Source organism: Dasypus novemcinctus, chromosome 4 (assembly GCF_030445035.2).
Source record: "Dasypus novemcinctus isolate mDasNov1 chromosome 4, mDasNov1.1.hap2, whole genome shotgun sequence".
NCBI classification, from domain to species: Eukaryota; Metazoa; Chordata; class Mammalia; order Cingulata; family Dasypodidae; genus Dasypus; species Dasypus novemcinctus.
The window spans coordinates 97,891,809-97,911,318 of NC_080676.1; positions in this window are offsets into that span (position 1 = coordinate 97,891,809).

Consider the following 19,510-nt stretch of genomic DNA (forward strand, 5'->3'; position numbering starts at 1 on the left):
CCTCAAGTTTCATCCATGTCATCATATGCATCCCAATTTAATTTCTTCTTACAAATGAATTGTATTCCATAATATGTATATATCACATTTAGTTTATCTATTCCTCAGTTGATAAACACTTGAGTTGTTTCCCTCTTTTGGCAATTGTGAATAATGCTACTGAATTTTGGTATGTAAATATCAGTTCACATCACTGTTTTAGGTCTTCTGAATATATTTGTATCAGTGGAATGTCTGGATCATATGTCGGTTCTATATTTAGCATCCTGAGAAAACCCTGAACTGTCCTCTACACAGGCTGTAGCATTCTACATTCCCACTAACAATGGAGTATTCTCATTTCTCAACATCCTCTCCAGCACTTGTAGTTTTCTCTTTTTCTGATAATGACCATTCTATAAGGTGTGAAATTATGTTTCCTTGTAGTTTAGATTTGTATTTCCCTAATACCTAGTGGTGTTGAGCATCTTCTCATGTGCTTTTTGGCCATTTGCATTTTCTCTTGAGAAAAATGTGTATTCAAGTCTTTTGCCCATTTTTAAATTGGGCTCCTTGTCTTTTTATCAGTGAGTTGTATGATCTCATTTTATAACATGGAAATCAAACTCATCAGATAGGTGGTTTCCAAATATTTTCTCCCACTGAATAGGTTACATTTTCACCTTCTTGGCAGTCATTTGAAGTGAGAAAGTATTTAATTTTGAAGAGGCTGCATCTATCTATTTTTCTTTCATTGATTGTGCTTTGTGTATAAAGTTAAAGAAACCATCACCTACCATGATATCTTGAAGATGTTCCCCTACATTTTCTTCTAGGATTTTTGTGGTTCTAGATTTTATATTTAAGTCTATGATCCATTTTGAGTGAAGTTTGTATAAGGTATGATATTAGGGTCCTCTTTCTTTTGAACATGGATATCCAGTTCTCCCAGCACCATTTGTTGAATAGACTGTTCTGACTCAGCTGCTTAAGCTTGACAGCCTTGTCAAAAATCAGTTGACCGTAATGGTATTTCTAAGTTCTCAATTTGATTCCATTGGTCAATATGTTTATCTTTATGTCAGTACCATGCTATTCTGACCACTGTACCTAAGTAACATGTTTAAATTCAGGAAGAGCGAGTCCTCCAACTCCTTTCTTTTTAAAGATATTTTTGACTGTTAGGGGCCAAGTTACCCTTCCAAATAAATGTGATGATTGACTTTTCCAGTTCTGGAAAAAAGGCCTTTGGAATTTTTATCAGGATTGCATTGAATCTGTAAATCAATTTGGGTAGAACTGACATCTTAATGATATTTAGTCTTACAATCCATGGATATGAAACATCCTTCCATTTATTTAGGTCTTTTTTTTATTTCCTTCAGCAATATTTTATTATAGTTTTTTGAATACAGGTCCTATTTTCCTTAGTTAAGTTTATCCCTAAATATTTGATTCCTTTAGTCATTACTGTAAATGGAATTTTTCTCCTGACTTTCTCCTCAGATTGCTCACTACTAGTGTATAGAAACACTACGATTTTTGTGTATTAATCTTGTATACTGCCAATTGCTAGACTTGCTTATTAACTTTACTTGCTTTGTTGTAGATATTTCAGGACTTTCTAAGTATAGGATCTTATTATCTGCAAACAGAAAAAGCTTGGCTTCTTCCTTCCCAATTTGTGTGCTTTTAATTTCATTTTCTTTCCTAATTGCTCTTGCTAGAACTTCTAGCACAATATTAAATAACAGTGTGACAGTGGGCATCTTTGTCTTGTTCCCAATCTCAGTGGGAAAACTTTCAGTTTTTCACCATTAAATACAATGTTTGCTGTGGGTTTATCATATATGCCCTAAGTTAAGAAAGTTTCCTTCTATTCCTACCTTTCAGAGTGTTTTTATCAATAAGGATGCTGTATTTTGTCAAATGTCTTTTGTGTATAAATTGAGATGAAAATGTGATTTTTCTTCTTTGGTTTGTTAGCGTATGTATTACACTGATTTTCTTGTGTTTGAACACTCTTGTATACCTTGGATAAAAACCACTTTATAATGATATATAATTCTTTTATTAAGCTGTTGTATTTGATAAGCAAGTTTTTGTTGAGGATTTTAACATCTATATTCATTAGAGAAAATGATCTGTAATTTTCTTTTTTTGTAGTATTTATATCTGGTTTGTGTAGTAGGATGGTGTTTGCTTCATAGAATGAGTATGATAGCATTCCCTACTGTTCAAATTTTGGAAGAGTTTCATGAGATTTATATTAATTCTTGAAATGATTGACACATGTCACCTATGAAACCATCTCATCCTGGGCTCTTTGTTTTGGAGAGATTTTTTAATTTTAACAATGGGAATTTATTAACTCATATATATTTTTTAATCTGTTAAAAAGAACTTTATTGTAAAATTGTAAAATAAACAGAAAGAGATTGAAAGAAATTACAAATTTTAAGAGTGCAAGGCCAAGTTAAATTTAATACTGTCAATTATAAAAAATAGGTTATATAACAATAAACATTTATAATGCAAATAATAATTCTAATATAATAGAATTAATTATAACATAATTCTAATTTTTATACTACAGCTCTAACTATTGGACATAGCAATCTCTAAGAATGAAACAAATTATTGGTTTAGTTTATTAATTTCCACTGAGTTTTTTCTGCCTCATAAAATTATGAGTTGTCATATTGCTATCTGCTATAATTCATTCCAATAACATGTGAAGAACTCCCAAATAGGAATTTGATTATCTAGAAAGAATTATGGCTTAAATGGGAGATTTTTTTTTTATTACTGTTTGTGTAGCTTGTTCCTGTGTTCCTAGGAATTAATCCTTTTTCATTTACATTGTCTGGATTTTTGGCACACAGTTGTTCATAGTATCCTTTTATGATCTCTGTTTGGGGGGGCAGTTGTAATGTCTGCCTTCTCATTTCTGATTTTATTTATTTTCATCTTCTGTCTCTTTTCTTTGCCAGTCTAGCTAAAGTTTTGCCAATTTTATTGATATCCTCCAAGAACCAACTTTTGGTTTTGCCAATTCTTCTTTTTTTAGCTTAATTCTATTTATTCTTGCTCTAATCTTTGTTATTTCTTTCTTTCTGCATGTTTTGTGATTAGTTTGTTATTCTTTTTCTAGTTCCTCGAGATGTGCAGTTAGGACTTTGATTTTAGCTTATTTTTCATTTTTATAAGCATTTAAAGCTATGAAGTTCCCTCTCAATACTGCCTTTGCTGCACCCCATAAGTTTGATATATAATGTTTTCATTTTCATTTGTCTCACTATGCTTACCGATTTCTCTTCTAATTTCTTCTAAGCCATTGGTTGTTTAAGTGTGTGTTGTTTAACCTCCATGCACTTGTGCATTTTCCAGTTATCTGTCTGTTACTGATTTCTGGCTTCATTCCATTATGATGAGAAAAAATGCTTTGCGTAATTTCTATCTTTTAAAATTTATTGTGTCCTGCTTTGTGACCCACCATGTGGTCTATTTTGCAGAATAATCCATGAGCACTTGAGCAAAATGTGTACCCTGCTCTTTCATGGTATTATTTTGTATATGACTTTTAGGCATAGTTCATTTATCAAGTTGTTTAAGTTCTCTATTTCTTTATTAATCTTCTGTCTAGATGTTTGATCTATTGATGTGAACTGTGTATTGAAGTCTCCAACTATTATTGTAGAGAGGTCTGTTTCTTTATTTGGTTTTGCCAGCATTTGCTTTGTGTATTTTAGCACACCCTGGTTAAATGCATTGATAGCCATGATTGCAATTTCTTCTTGGTGGATTTGTTCATTTTATTAATATATAATGTCCTTCTTTATCTCTTACAACAGTTTTACATTTGAATTCTATTTGTTCAGTATTAGTATAGCTACCCCAGCTTTTGTTGTTGTTGTTCTATAAATATGGAATATCTTTTTCCAGCCTTTCACTTTCAACCAATTTGTCCTTACACTTAAGGTGAGTCTCTTATAGATGGAATATATATATATTCCATTCCAACAATCTATGTTTGCTGATTGGGGAGTTTAATCCATTAATAGTCAATCTTATGACTGTAAAGGGCATATTTAATTCATCCATTTTGTCCTTTGTCTTATATATATCATATCTTATTTTCGCCACTCTTTTTAAACTTTTAGTTACCTTTACTGATAATCTTCATTTCTAGACTCTCTTCCAAGCCTTTCTCTTTTGTCTTTTCCTTTCAGGGCTGCAACATTCCCATTAGCATTTCTTGTAAGTCTAGCCTATTGGCAACTAACTCTCTCAGTTTCTGTTTATCTGTGAATATTCTCAACTCACCCTCATCTCTGAAGGACAATTTTGCTGGATAGACATTTCTTGGCTGACAGTTTTTCTCTACCACTATCTTAAATACATCATAACACTAATTTCCATCTTCATAATTTCTGATGAGAAATTAACACTTAACCTTATTGGGCATCTCTGGTGATGAATCACTTTCCTTTTGTAGGTTTCAGAATTTTCCTCTTTATCTTTGGCATTTGACATTCTGATTATTGTGTGTCTCAGAGTAACTTTATTTGGATTTTTTCAGATTGGAGTACATTGTACTTCCTGAACATGGATATCTATGTCCCCCAAAAGAGTTGGGGAATTTTCATCTAGTATTTACTCAAATATTCCTTCTTCCCCTTTTCTCTTCTCTTCTCTTTCTGGGATACACATGGCACATAACTGTGTGCAGCTCATGCTATCTTTGCAAGCTTTCAAATTCCCCTTTGTGCTCACGGTGTTTGTTTTTTTTTTACTATCCTTAATTTCTTCAGCCATCTCATTGAATTTATTACGAGACTTATTTGAACAACTGTGATTAGTTGTCTCAAATCTTGTACAACATCTAGAGGGTTAATTTGTTTCTTTGGGGCATATCTCCCTCTTTCTTAAAAGGGCTGGCTTGTAATTTTTTGCTGGTGTCTCAGCATGTGATTTTCTTCATCTATTTTCTCTGGGTTCAGTTACTTTATCTTAGAAGGAAGATTGGTTTTGTACTAAAGATCCTCTTTGACACTTGGTTAAACTCATTTTGGATCATTATAATAATTTGTGTTTAACAAATAAGATTTTTCAGCTCTTATTAATCTCTTTCTTTCCATGAATACAATGGTACAATTTTAAAAAAATGATACTTAGATTATATAAATGTTACATAAAAAATGTAGGGGATTCCCATATGTCCTACTCCCTACTCGTCCCACACTTTCTCACATTAACAACATCCTTCATTAGTGTGGTACATTTGTTACAATTGATGAATACATATTGGAGCATTGACACTAACTGTAGTTTATAGTTTACATTATAGTTTAAACTCTCTCCTGCACAATTTTGCAAATTATGACAAGCTACACAGTGGCCTGTATCTATCAGTGCAACATCATTCAGGACAATTCCAATGTCCTAAAAATGCTCCCATATTATACCTATTTTTCCCACTCCCTCCTCTCAGAACTTCTGGAGGCCACTGCATCCACATCAATGACAAAAGTTCTTCCATTGCTGGAGTAATAATAAGTCTATAGTAAAATAATAGTAAGTCTACTCTAGTCCATCATTCATTCCCAAATCCTGAGGATTCAGGAATGGTGAGGCCCACTCTGCTTCTAATTGAAAGGGGGCTTAGATCCCATGAGGCAGATGGTTGGGACCATTTTGCTTGCAGTTGTAGACTCTCTGTTTCTTGTGTTGGTCACTGTCCATCATCATTTCCTTGTTATTTGTCTTGGGTGATCCAATTAACTGGATAAGTGTTGCAACTCATGAAATTCAGTGCCCAACTGGAACAAGGAAAGTGCAAAGATTTGAATCTCTTGGACATAAACCTATCAACTCTAGTACTAACTATAGGTTAAAGTAGAAGAGGAAGAAGAGCCATGTGTAGGTAAACCACAACTGAGTTCAACTCTATCACACTGGGGAGCATAAATTCCAAAGTAGGGCCCATTGACAGGCACCAAAGTTCTGACCTGTGAGCCCTGCCTATAGTATCTGGATGTCTCTAGAGCCCTCAGCAGCCCCACTATTTTAGGCAATATGTACTGTGGCAGTCAATGGGATCCTCCTGGGAGTGCGTAAATGTAACCTCTGGGATGACCTACTGATTCACTTTGAAGTCTCTTAGCCATAAAAACTCAATTGTCTTTACCATTTCCCTCGTTTGGTTAAGGTCTTTTTCCAATTGCATTGCTAGTTGGTCCTTGGTGTCAGGGAGACTCATCCCCAGGAGTCATGTCCCAGACCTTGGGGAAGTTAATGCCTTTATATACTGAGTTTGGCTTAGAAAGGCTACATTTGAGCAAGAATAAGCTCTCACGAGGTAATTCTTAGGCAACATATAACACCAGGCTAGGTTTCAATTTCAAAAGAAAAGCTTCTTAAGTACAGTCACCAATATCAAAGGCCTATCAATGGTCTATCATCTTTCACTAGTCACTGCCCCTGTATTCAGAGGTTTCTTGCTGTCCATTAGAGAATGTGGCAGAACTCCTCATGGGAATTGGGTATTCTTTTAGTTTTTGTGTGTATCTCCACCCACTGTGACAATGCCCCATGAACACTTGAACTCATTCATATGTCTTATAGGTATACCCAAGGTGAATCTCCTCCCATGCATCCCTCATCACTGATACCCCACACCAATGATCCTCCCCTGCCACAGTTGTAAACCTTCTGTAATTCAAAACTTCAAAAGTGAAGTCAACAAAACTGAATGAAATTAGTAAGAAAATGAAATAATAATGATAGTTTTTAAAATGACAAAAAAACTAAAAATAAAAAAGAATTTGAATTGAAATGTCTTTCATCACTGTAAAATCTGTTATTTTGTGTCTACAGTGATATTTTCTTCCATTTATTCCCTCAATGTATTATCTTTTATTTTATCATTTTCATTTTATCTTCAAAGAAGCTTTAGGTGGCATGTACAGAACATAGAGGATTCCCATATACCCAACATCACACCCCTCCCCCTTTCCCCTATTAATGGCATTTTACATGTATACATACATTTGTTATATGCTGCTAAACATGGTCAATGATTTACATTATGGTTTACATTTCAGACCATAGGCTTTATAAATTTTGATGAAATTTAACATGGTCTGGATCCATCCTTGCAAGATCATGCAGAACAAATCCAATATCCCCAAAATGCTTTATGTTACATATATTTATTCCTCCCTTCTCCTCTCAGGACTCATGGCAACCACCAAGCTTCACTCCTTGAAGAAAAAGATTCTTAATTACTTGCAACAACATTGAGGGCCTAACATACTGGCCTTCCCTTCCCTATTAGGCACTGCCTATGCTCTCAAGAGACTTCACCCCTCTTTTTGAGAATATAGCAGGGCTTCTCAGGATGGGAGTCCAACAGCTTCCCATTCATCATGTGGGGCTCCACTCAATGATACAGTGCACTAAGACAGGATGAACACTCATGCACTCCCTAGATGCCTGCCCCAGGTGCACCCTATCCTGCATGCCCCTATATCCAACATCATTAACCAGTAAGCCTCCCCTATTAGCCAAAAAAAAAAAAAAAAAATTCCCGATATTGTAGTTTCAACCACATATCCCCAAATCCCCAGAGTTCATCCACTTCCTCCCCCAAACCTCTCCCCCCAAGTTCCAAGGACAGTGAAAGCCCGCCCCCCCATCCTCTTCACAGATCAGTACTGCCCAACCCAATAGCTTCACTGCACCACTGTCATGCCCATCCACTGCACAACTACACCCTTTCACCTTATCACAGACTTTGCCCATATGGGCATTGGCTTACAAACCTCTACTTCCTTTCTGTCTCCTGTAAACCTGTCTGCCAGACTCTAGCTATGTGAGTCTGCTCAATTTGCTTATTTCATATCAGTGAGGTCATGCAATATTTGCCTTTCAGGGCCCAGTTTGCTTTACTCAACATAAGATCTTCAATGTTCATCCATGTTATCCCATGTGTTAATACTGCATTTCTTCTTACAGCTGAGTAATATTCCATTGTATGTATATACTAGAGTTTGCTTATCCATTCTTCTGTTGAAGGATATTTATTTATTTTTTCCAACTTTTGGCAGTAGTAAATAATACCATTATGAATACTGGTGTGCATATATCTGTTCGTGTCCTTGCTCTCAATTCTTCTGGATCACATGGCAGTTCTATAGTTAGCTTCCTGAGGAACCACAAGAGTGTTCTCTACAATGGTTGCACCATTCTGCATGTCCACCTTCAGTGGATAAGGGTTCCCATTCCTCCACATCCTCTCCAATACTTGTAGTCCTCTGTTTTTTTTTTTAAATAGCCACCAGTCTAGTGGATGTAAGATGCTAACTCATTGTAGTTTTGATTTATATTTCCCTAATAGCTAGTAATGTTGAGCATTTTTTTCCATGTGCTTTTTAGCAATTTTCATTTCCTCTTTGCAGAAGTATCTATACAACACACTGGACTATTTTTTAACTGGATTGTTTGTATTTTTATTTTTGAGGTGTAGAATTTCTTTAGATATGCTATCATTAGGCCCCTATCAGATACATGGTTACCAAATATTTTCTCCCATTGTGGTGGCTGACTTTTCACTTTCTTGACAAAATTCTTTGAGGTGAAGAAGTTTTTAATTTTGAGGAGATCCCATTTGTCCATATTTTCTTTCATTGCTCATGTTTTAGGTATAAAGCTCATGAATAGATTTCCTAATACAAGATCTTGTAGATGCTTCCCTACATTATCTTTCAAGATCTTTATCATCTTGGCTCTTATATTTAGATCTTTCATCCATTTTGAGTTAATATTTATATAAGGTATGAGATAGTGTTCCTCTCGCAATCTTTTGGATATGGATATCCAGTTCTCCAAGCACTATTTGTTGCAAAAAACATATTCTCCCAGTTGAGTGGACTTGGTGATTTGTCAAATATCAGTTGTCTGTATATTTGAGGATCTATATCAGAACTCTCAATTTGGTTCCATTGGTCAGTATGTTTAACCTTGGGCCAATATCATGCAGTTTTGACCATTGTAGCTTTGTAGTATGTTTTAAAGTGGGGTAGCATGATCCCTTCAATTTTGTTTTTCTCTTTCAATATGTCTTTGGCTATTTGGGGTCTCTTGTGCTTCCAAATAAATTTCGTAGATTTTCCAATTCAGTGAAAAATACTGTGGTAATTTTATTGGGACTGTGTTAACTCTGTAAATCAGTTTAGGTAGGATAGACATATTAATGATGTTTAATCTTCCTATTCATGAACAGGTAATATTCTTCCATTTATTTAGGTAGGTCTTCTTTGCTTTCCTTTAACAGATTTTTGTCATTTTCTGCATATAAGTCATTTACATCTTCAGTTAAATTTCTTCCTAGTTATTTAATTCTTTTAGGTGCTATTGTAACTGGATTTTTTTCTTGATTTCCTCCTCAGATTGCTCATCTGGTGTACAGAAATTCTACTGAATTTTACACATTAATCTTATAACCTGCCAATTTACTAAACTAATTTCTAAGCTCTAGAAGCTTTGTTGCAGATTTCTCAGGGCTTTTGAGGTATAGGATCACGTCATCTGCAAATAGAAAAATTTTGATTTCTTCCTTTCCATTTCAGATGCCTTTTATATCTTTTTCTTGCCTAAGTGCCTGAGCAAGTACTTCTAACATAATGTTAAATAAGAGCAGTAACTGTGGTCATTCTTGTTTTTTTTCCAGATCTTAGAAGGAAAGCTTTTAAGGTTTCACCATGGAATATGATGTTAGCTCTGGGTTTTTCATATATACTCTTTATAATGTTAAGGAAGTTTCCTTCTATTCCTATCCTTTCAACTGTTTTTATCAGGAAAGGGTGCTGTATTTTATCAAATGCTTTTCCTGCATCTACAGAGATTATCATATGATTTTTTTTTTCTTTCTATTTGTTTATGTGATGTATTACATTGATTGATTTTCTTAACTTGAACCTTTGTTGCATAACAAGGATGAAGCCCACTTGGTCTTGGTGCTTAATTCACTTGATGTGTTGCTGAATATGATTAACAAGTATTTTCTTGGGAATTTTAGCATCTAGGTTCATTAGAGAGATTGGTTTATATTCTTCCTTTCTTGTGGCACAAGAAAGGCTTTGGTATTAGGGTGATGTTAACATCATAGAATGAGTTAGGCAATGTTCCTTCCGCTTCTATTTTTTTGGAAGAGTTTATGCAGGACTATTGTTAGAGCTTTACAGAGAGTTAGGTAAAATTCACCTGTCAATCCATCTGGTCCTGGGCTTTTCTTTGTTGGAAGGTTTTTGTTGACTAATTCAATCTCATTGCTTGTGATCGGCCTGTTAAGTTCATCAATTTTTCTTTAATCAACATATGCTGCTTGTGTGTTTTTAGGAATTGGTCCTTTTCCTCTAAATTATTCATTTGGTTGGCATACAATTTTTCAAAATATCATCTTATGATACTCTTTACTTTTTGTGAGGTCAGGGGTGATATCCCCTTCCTCATTTCTTATTTTAGGTATTTGCACCTTCTCTCTTTTTATCTTTGTTAGTCTAGCTAAGAGTTTGTCAATTTTATTAATCTTCTCAAAGACCCAACTTCTGTTGTTGTTTTTTTAGTTTTTTTCTAGTGCTTTCTTATTTTCAATTTCATTTAGCTCTGCTCTAATCTTTGTTATTTCCTTCTTTCTACTTCCTTTGAGGTTAGTTTGTTGTTCTGTTTCTAATTCCTCCAGATGTGCAGTTAGGTCGTCAATTTTAGCTCTTTCTTCTTTTTTTGATGTATGAATTTCTGGCTATGATTTTTCTCTCTTAGTATAGCTTTTGCTGCTCCCAAAGGTTTTGATGTTATGTTGTCATTTTAATTCTTTCAGGATAGCTCCTGATTTCTTTTGCAATTTCCTCCTTGACCCATTGATTGTCTAAGACTGTGTTGTTTAACTTCCATATCGTTGTGCCTATTTTGCTTCTCTGCTGCTTACTGATTTCCAGTTACATTCCATTGTGGTCAGATAAATTACTTTGTATAATTTCATTCTATCTGAATTTACTGAGCATTGTTCTGTGGTTTATCCTGAAGAATGATCCATGTGCACCAGAGAAAAATGTATATTCCATTGTATTTGGGTGTAATGTTCTGTAATGTCTCTAAGGTCCAGATGCTCCAATGTATTATTCAAGGTCTCTGTTTCTTTATTGATTCTCTGTTAAGATGTTCTGTCTAATGGTGATAATGGTGTGTTAAAGTCCCCCACTATTATTATAGAGTCATTTATTTCTCCACTTAGCTTTTCCAGTGTTTGCCTCATTTATTTTGAGGTGTCTTGATTAGGGGCATAAATGTTGATGGTTGTTCTTTCTTCTTGATAGATTAGCCCTTTTATTAACATAGCATGGCCTTCTTTGTCTCTTACAATAATTTTACATTTAAAGTCTATTTTGTCCAATATTATTATAGCTACTCCTACCCTTTTTTTGGTTATTCTTTCCTTGTAAACTTGTTTTCCAGTCATTCACTTGCAGCCTCCTTGGTTCTAGGTCTAAGGTAAGTTTCTTGCAGACAGTATAAATGGGTCATATTTCCTTATCCATTCTGCCAATCTGTGTTTCTTGATTGGAGAATTCAATCCATTAACATTCAATGTTTTTATTGTCAAGGAATTACTTATATTAACCATATTATTTTTATATTTATGCATGCCCTGTGTTGTTTTTCTTTTTCTTTTTATCTTTTTAGTTATTTTTACATCATCTTCTGACTCTCCCTCCTTTGTTTTTTCCTTTCAATCTGCAGAACGCCTTTGATATTTTTTGAAGGGCAAGTTTCTTATTGACAAACACTCTTAATTTCTGTTTATTCATGAATATTTTGAACTTTCCTTTATTTTTGAATGCCAGCTTTGCTAGGTAGAGAATTCTTGGCTAGAAGTGTTTTTCCTTTTAGTACTTTAACTATTTCATACCATTGTATACTTGTGTTCATGGTTTCAGATGAGAAATCAGCACTGAATCTTAGTGAGCTTCCCTTGTATGTGATGGTTCTCTTTTCTCTTGCTGCTTTCAGTATTTTTTTTTTTTGTCTTGAGCATTGGACAATTTGACAAGTACATGTCTTGGGATAGGCCTGATAAGATTTATACTATTTGAGCTGCTGTGCTTCCTGAACGTGTACATCCATGTCCCTCAATAGAGTTGAGAAAATTTCTGCTATTATTTCATCCAACATCTTATGTCCCCTTTCCCTTGTCTTCTATCTCAGGGATGGCTATAATGTGTATGTTTGTGTGTTTTGTGTTGTTATTCATGCCCCTAAATACTTGCTGGATTTTTTCTGCCTTTTTATCTATCTGTTCTACTATCTGTCTGATTGCAGATGTACTGTCTTCCATATCAGTAATTCTTTACTCTGTCTGTTCAAATCTGCTGTTATGTCCTTCCAGTGTATTTTTTCTTTCATTGTGCCATTCATCACCATCGTATTTGTTATCTTTTATTTTAAAGATTTATTTATTTCTCCCCCCTCCCCCCACCCTGTTGTCTGCTCTCTGTGTCCATTTGTTGTGTGTTCTTCTCTGTCCACTTGTACCCTCGGCAGGACCAGGAAACTGTGTCTTTTTTTGGTTGCTTCATCTTGCTGTGTCAGCTCTCCATGTGTGTGGCATCCTGGGTGGATTGCACTTTTTTTGCATGGGGTGGCTCTCCTTGCAGGACACACTCCTTGCACATGGGGCACCCCCACACAGGGGTGCCCCTGCATGGCACAGCACTCCTTGTGTGTGGCAGCTCTGTATGTTGGCCAGCTTATCACTCAGGTCACGAGGCCCTGGGTCTCAAACCCTGGACCTTCCCATATGGTAGGCAGATGCTCTACCATTTGAGCCATGTCCACTTCCCATATCCATTATCTTTTTATGTGTGTTTACAATTTCTTCAGTATGTTCTCCCAGTGTCTTTTAATATCTTTAATCTCTTCCTTCCATTAAGTTGATTCATGGTATTTGTTTGGACATTTCTGATTAGTTGTTCTATGTTCTGCATCTCTTCCTATTTTTCCATTTGTTCATTAGACTGGGACATGTCTTCCTGTTTCTTAGTATGGCTTGTAATTTTTTGTTGGAGCATAGACATCTGAGCTATTTGGTTGGTTAGCTTCTCTTTCTACTCTAAGGTTTTATTGTTGTTGTTTTTGCATGTATGTGGCAGGGTTTCACTTTAACACTTTGTTCCTCTTATTTTATTTCCTTGCTGTTGTCTATGTTCCCTTGGAAAAAAAAAAGAATTAGTACCAGAGGAAAAGATAGAGGTAAGAAGAGACAAAGAATAATAGTAATGATAATAATAAAAGAGGTAGAGGAGGAACCATACAAGACCTAGGAAATAAATAATTAACATGTATAAAACCATAAGAAGTGTAGAGGAATACGAATTAAAAAGTGGAATAGAAAAAAAAAAGAAACAAGAAACAAAATAGAGAAAAATATTTAAGATGAATTAACAGACCAGAATGATGAGAAGAGAGGAAAAGAAGAAAGCAATGAAAAAGCACAAAAAATAAAAGTAAAAAAGAAAACAGAGGAAAAAAAGAGAGAAATAAAAAAATTAAGAATAAACAAAAAAATGGAATGAAAGAAAAACAATAGAAAACGAAGATAGAAAAATGAAGGAAAGAAAAGAAATAATGTAGGTTGAAAAAATCAGTAAAAGAAAAAAAGAGAAACAAAGGGAAAGCACAACAAACAGGAAACAAAACAGGAGCAACTAAAATAAAAATAAATAAAAACAACAGGGAAAAGCATCTTCCCTCTTACACGCCTAAGGAGCTTTTCAGGTTGCCTGTTCATCAATCAGTAAACCTGTAGCCTGTGCTCTGCAGGTAATGTACCAGGTTTTAGCAAGTAAAATAAGAAAGAAAAAAAAACAGGAACCTAAAACAAACAAACAAACAAACAAAAAAACCAACAGACCCAAGAAAACCTAAAATAAAAAGAATGTCTGTATATTTCCTGTCATAAAGTATCAGCTGGATGCCTGGTACCCCAGTGGATCACTTTTCCACTTCTCTAAGGAGACTGGGGAATGGAACCAGGGGTCTTTTATATGCAAGGCAGGAATTCCTCCACTGAGATTGAGCAGATACGCTTTCCCTCTCGCTGTTGGTTTGGGGTCCCTTCTGAGATTCAAAGGGGGCTCAGATGGCCAAACTCACTGCAAAGAAACCACTGTCCACCCTCTGTCAGACCCTTCTTTCTCCCAGGGAATGCTCCCTCCCAGTCCATTGGCAGCAGAGAGCCAGGGGGTTCCACTGAGGCCACTTGCCCTCAGGGCAGGGTATATGTGCAGTTTCTAGCCACAGGGAACAGCAACTCACAGTTTTCCTTTGGCTTCTTTAATCTTCCAGTACCCTCCTAGGTGACTCAGAGCACCTTCCTTTTCTCTATATATACAAAGCAGCTCCTTTAGATAGGTCCCTACCTTCTTTCATTTTTGGGGAGGAGGGGGGATGGACATGGGTGGGCAGAGGGTCAGACTCTGCCTATCTACTTAAGTGCCATTTTCCTGGAAGTCTCTGTACAATTTTTGAGATTGCACTATGTGTACACTTATTTTATCCCTAGGTAAAAGCTTTCTTTCTCCTATTCCTCCACAAGGAATGTTCATCTGTTCTGTTTGTTTTTGATTTGCCTCTGTATATTTTTATCACTCTTTTCATTTTCTCTAGCTGTTATTACCTGGAATGTTAATTTCAGTAGGGGTAATCCCTCCAGAGATAACCTTCCCAGATCAGATTTCCCATCCAAAACAGTCCTAATGACCCACAAATAGGGTATAGAGCATTTCCAATATACCCTGGGGGGAGACCTGAAAGGCCGCCCAACTTCCCTTTGATGACTCCCCAAATCAGTGCTTTGCTGACACACCCATTAGGTAGTGCTCTTTAGCCAGTTGTTTTTCCTTCAGCCCTAAAGTAGTTCTGCACCTTTCATCCTCAGTTGATTTACCCCGGGCCAGGGCATGGTTGAGACTGAGGCTGCCCACTACACTGGAATGAACCTTTGCACACATCTCAGACTCTGTCATCTGAGATTTCTAATTAACTGCACAAATTGCTCTGGACCTTGTCCCCCCCCCGCCCCCCACACACACCTCCTTTTCTTGGGGAGGAGTCGCCCTTCAACAAGCTGTTCCTGGCAGCTCCAAAAGGGCACTGTGACTCTGAATTAGCTGCAGCCCCTCCCCTGCTGGAGGTGGAGTTGAGACAGAGACTTCCAATTGCTTTCAGAACTAACAGGGTTGACTTCACAGTTACCCTGGGACATCTATCAAACTCCGCCCACTTTTCTTCCTTAACTGGGGGTGGGATTAGAAGCGAAGGTGAGGGGGCAGAGAGTAATCAGAGCCCAGCAGGGTGATACTGCCTGCTTTGTCCCAAGAACCTCAGGAAGATTCACACACCTTCCTGAACTGCGGGGGGCATGGTTGGAGTACAGGGTGCAGGTGGTACTCTACGCTGTGCAAGCTAAAATCGCTCGTGTTGCTTCTGAAAGTAATGCAGCTCCACGTACATTCCTTCTCTGCCAGGGCTGGAGTTGACGCCCAGGCTTCAGGCAGTAATCTGACCTGGGTGGAATGAAGGCAGTCCTGGAGGAAGTTCACTGTGGTTTTCAATCAGCCGGGTTTCCTTTCTTGCTGGGTGGAGCTAAAATGGAGGCTGCCTGCTTTTTTCTGACTTTGATGGGTTTAAACTTATCTGTACTTAGATTTTGGAATCTATCTAGCCAAATTTGCTAGTCAATAGCTGTAGTCAATGATTTACTGTCTTCTCCTTCCCTGCTTTGGGAAATGGACTCCCAATTTCATCCAGGGAGTCGCTCCTGGGTTGGCCTGCCATGCCACTGGGCATGGGCACTAGCTGCTTTAGACGGATCCACTCAGAAATCTTCATAACAAATGCCCGGTCTCTTACTTCCCTTCTCTGGTTAGTGTATGATATTCTTTGGGTATCTGGAGGTCCCCACACAGGTGATTTAGATAGATCTTGGCTTGTTACTAACTTCCCTGTAGGGTAAGCTGAATATTAGATCTCTCTACTCCACTGCCATTTTGCTCTCTTCTCTCTGTCATTTATTTTCTTTTTCTCACCTGCTACAGTAAAACTGTGTTTTGAATTGTTTTCAGTGAAATAAAATAAAGCTGGAATTTAGGTGAACTCCCCCAATGTAAAAATAATTTTAATTTCTATTTATTTAAATTGCAAAAACTTTTTTGTCAATTTGTTTATATTTTGACATGATGGATATAAATATGTGAGCATAGTATACATACATTGGAAAAACTATGGAGTCTTTTAATGTTTTAGTAATTATTATTGTGATAGGAATTTTTGAAATATATTTGCTGGTGTAGAAATGAGATGAAAGGTATATGAACTTGAGTTAGTTTAATCACATAAAATGCTTAGGTGCTCCCTGTCATTCACAGCACTGGGATCTGCACTGCAAAATCAAGGCCTGTATAAGAAGCAAGCATTTATCTATTCAAGGGCAAAATATTATACTGTTCACACCACTTAACATTTGGATGAATGACTGTAAAATTTAGAGATATCATCATGAGGATCATTGTGGGCTCCTAGGAAACAGGATTATGGTGTTCTCTCAGGAAGCCTTTCTTTGTCCTTTTTTACAATTTGACATTTTTAAATAGTGTTTCTTGAAATTTATAAAACTAAATAATATATTTTCCATAAGTGGTTGTCTGTGTTATTTTGAAAATTGTACCAGTTGTCTCGAATTGTAATTCTTTGTCATTTATCAGTGTTAAACAAAATTAGTTGAGACACATTTCCTAATTGTGGACATGATAAAAAACAGTGTGAAAAGTCTGGCAATTTAATATGGTTGTTTAAAGAACGTCAGATTAAAATAGATGATAATTTCTAAATATAAATTATAAAATGTCCTCAAATATCAGGGTATTCTGTATTTCTAATGGACAAAAGTATACTAATTAATTTTAACAGTTAATGATGCAGGATACATTTATCTAACACTCTACCAAGATAAACTAAAACTATATATGTAAAACAAAGTAAAAAAAAAAAACTTTAGTGATTTTCATGTAGTTAATTTTAAGTGAATTATAAAATTGATGAAACCAAGAAATAGAAAGAGAAAGGACTTAAGGACTAGAAGAGTCAGCATTAGCCTAAAATTAGAAAACACCTAATTAGATTTTTAATCAGCCTCACAACTTATGAACCATTAAGTATTTTTAAATATGTGCATACCGTATCCAGTAACAGGTGTGTCTTCACAGTCATTATTTGGAGAATTAATATTACATATCAGATTATTGCCAAAACTTAGGGTACTCTGGTAATACTACTTACCTTGCATATGTTTAGTTCTTTATGCCATAAAAGCTTTGACATAACCATCATATTTGTGCCTTATGCCTTATATCAAATCTGTGCTCTAGGAGGGCCTTTGAAGAGAACAGATGAAGAGACTGAGGGTCAGAAAAAACAAACTATTTGCTTTGGTAATTAACGATTAAGAATTTAAATAGTCTTTGTGTCTACTGCTTTCTTCTCATCAACATATTGTTAAATAAACTGATTCATCAGTTACATTGCATCAATGTTTTGCTTGGTTTTGCTCTACAAAAGTAAGATACCTGAAAACAAAAAGAAAGAAAAAGAGAGAGAGAGGGGGAGAGAGAGAGAGATTCCCCATTTCCAAATAATTAGGTAAAATTAAAACCCTAATATAAAATCTCAATTTGACATGTATTCAAAGCTGAAATTCTTTGTTGACATCACATATCTTCACCATCACCCCAATACACACATCCTTTTCCATTTACTTACCCTACTTTGTTAAAAGAAGAAACTCTGGGTCAAACTCAACAGAGCTTATGGCTGAATTATTTTCTGTTATTTTTTTGAGTTGACTTTGTATATTTCCACATGTTCACTATGTATGCTTTCTTCTGACTCTTCATCATAGTACCTTGCTTTACTCATCTAGAGGAATAAGGAAGATTGCTGAGTTCTAAATCCCAACTTTGTCTCTAAGGTATCAGTCAAGCCTTTGTGTTCCCTTCTGTCTTTTTCTTTGAACTAAAGTTGCTGGTTTGGTGCAAAAATATGCTGAGATTAATTCAAAAGCACTTATGTGAGATTTAACATGACTACTTTTGAAGTAAAACAAAAAAGGATTAATGCTTAAACATCATTATCTTTATTGGGTACATTTCCAATGTTTACTGGAATTCCGAAGATGCTGGTTTTAGTGGGGACTTTACAGAACATGCTTTCTCTCTGTCTTGGTAACATTTCACAGGTGGTGGGCCAACTATTCAATTATACACACCAGTGTTGCTTTTAGTTGTCCTTTGTTACAAAATACAATTATTTTGATTGTTACATAAGTATGCTTTTCTAAATACTTAATGATCTCCATTTAAACTTAACTAAAATGAAAATCTTACGAGTATACATTTTTGCTTGGTCTTGCATTTTGTATCTAACATGACAAAAGTGAATAAATGAGTAAATGGTACTTAAAAGACCAATATGAGGCAGTGAATGGGTTACTAGTTGAAAAACTGTAACCCTTTCTGTGTCTCTCTGTGACATTCACTTTTTCCTCTTCCCCCACACTACAAGTAGATTTATGATATATTGCATCAAGTGAAGAGGGCTTAAAGGACAAAGAGTCTTAAGGAATATTTGGCCACTTGCTTCATCTTACACATGAAAGTTCATTTGACTAGCTAGAAGACACATAGATACTTACTGGAAGGATTGGGGAAAAAATCAAGGTCCCCTTGATTCCTGTAAGTAGTATTTTTCCTAATATACTAAGTATCATATACATCTTTTGTAAAATAGTGTAGAAAATCAAGAGAGGTGGAAGACAAAGTATTATTAATGAAATTCTCTACCTCCACCTTGACAGGTATCATGAACACCATTCATAAATCTTTCATTGACACCTTCCGAAATCCATAACATGTAACTAGAATGTACTATTTTTACATAGGTAGATTTTTTTTTAAGGAGAGTGATGCCAGTTTCAAGATAAATTATTTCTAATATAGAAAAATAATATCATTTTTACATATAGAGCTGGGAATAATAGAGTTTAGTAGATAAAATAATCTTATTACCAGCTTAAGTGGGGTAGTTTGTATATATAGACATAAAAAAGATTTGCAGGAAGAATGTCCAAAAATTAAAGAGATATGATATCCATGTGATCCATAAGTATCCATATCTGATTATTTAAATTGCAAAACCATTATTCCTTTTCACACTAATAAAATGAGCTGTACGAAGAGAAATATTTCATATTCATAATTAATTAATCATTTGGCATCTATTGTAAGTTCACAGATGAAAGATAAATTTTGAATAATAATAAACCTTTCAAAAACTTCTTACAAATAAAGGCCCATCCGAAGAGATATATTCCCCTCTCTATTTTTAGAATAGAGGAAAAAAGAATGCCTGGAAATCC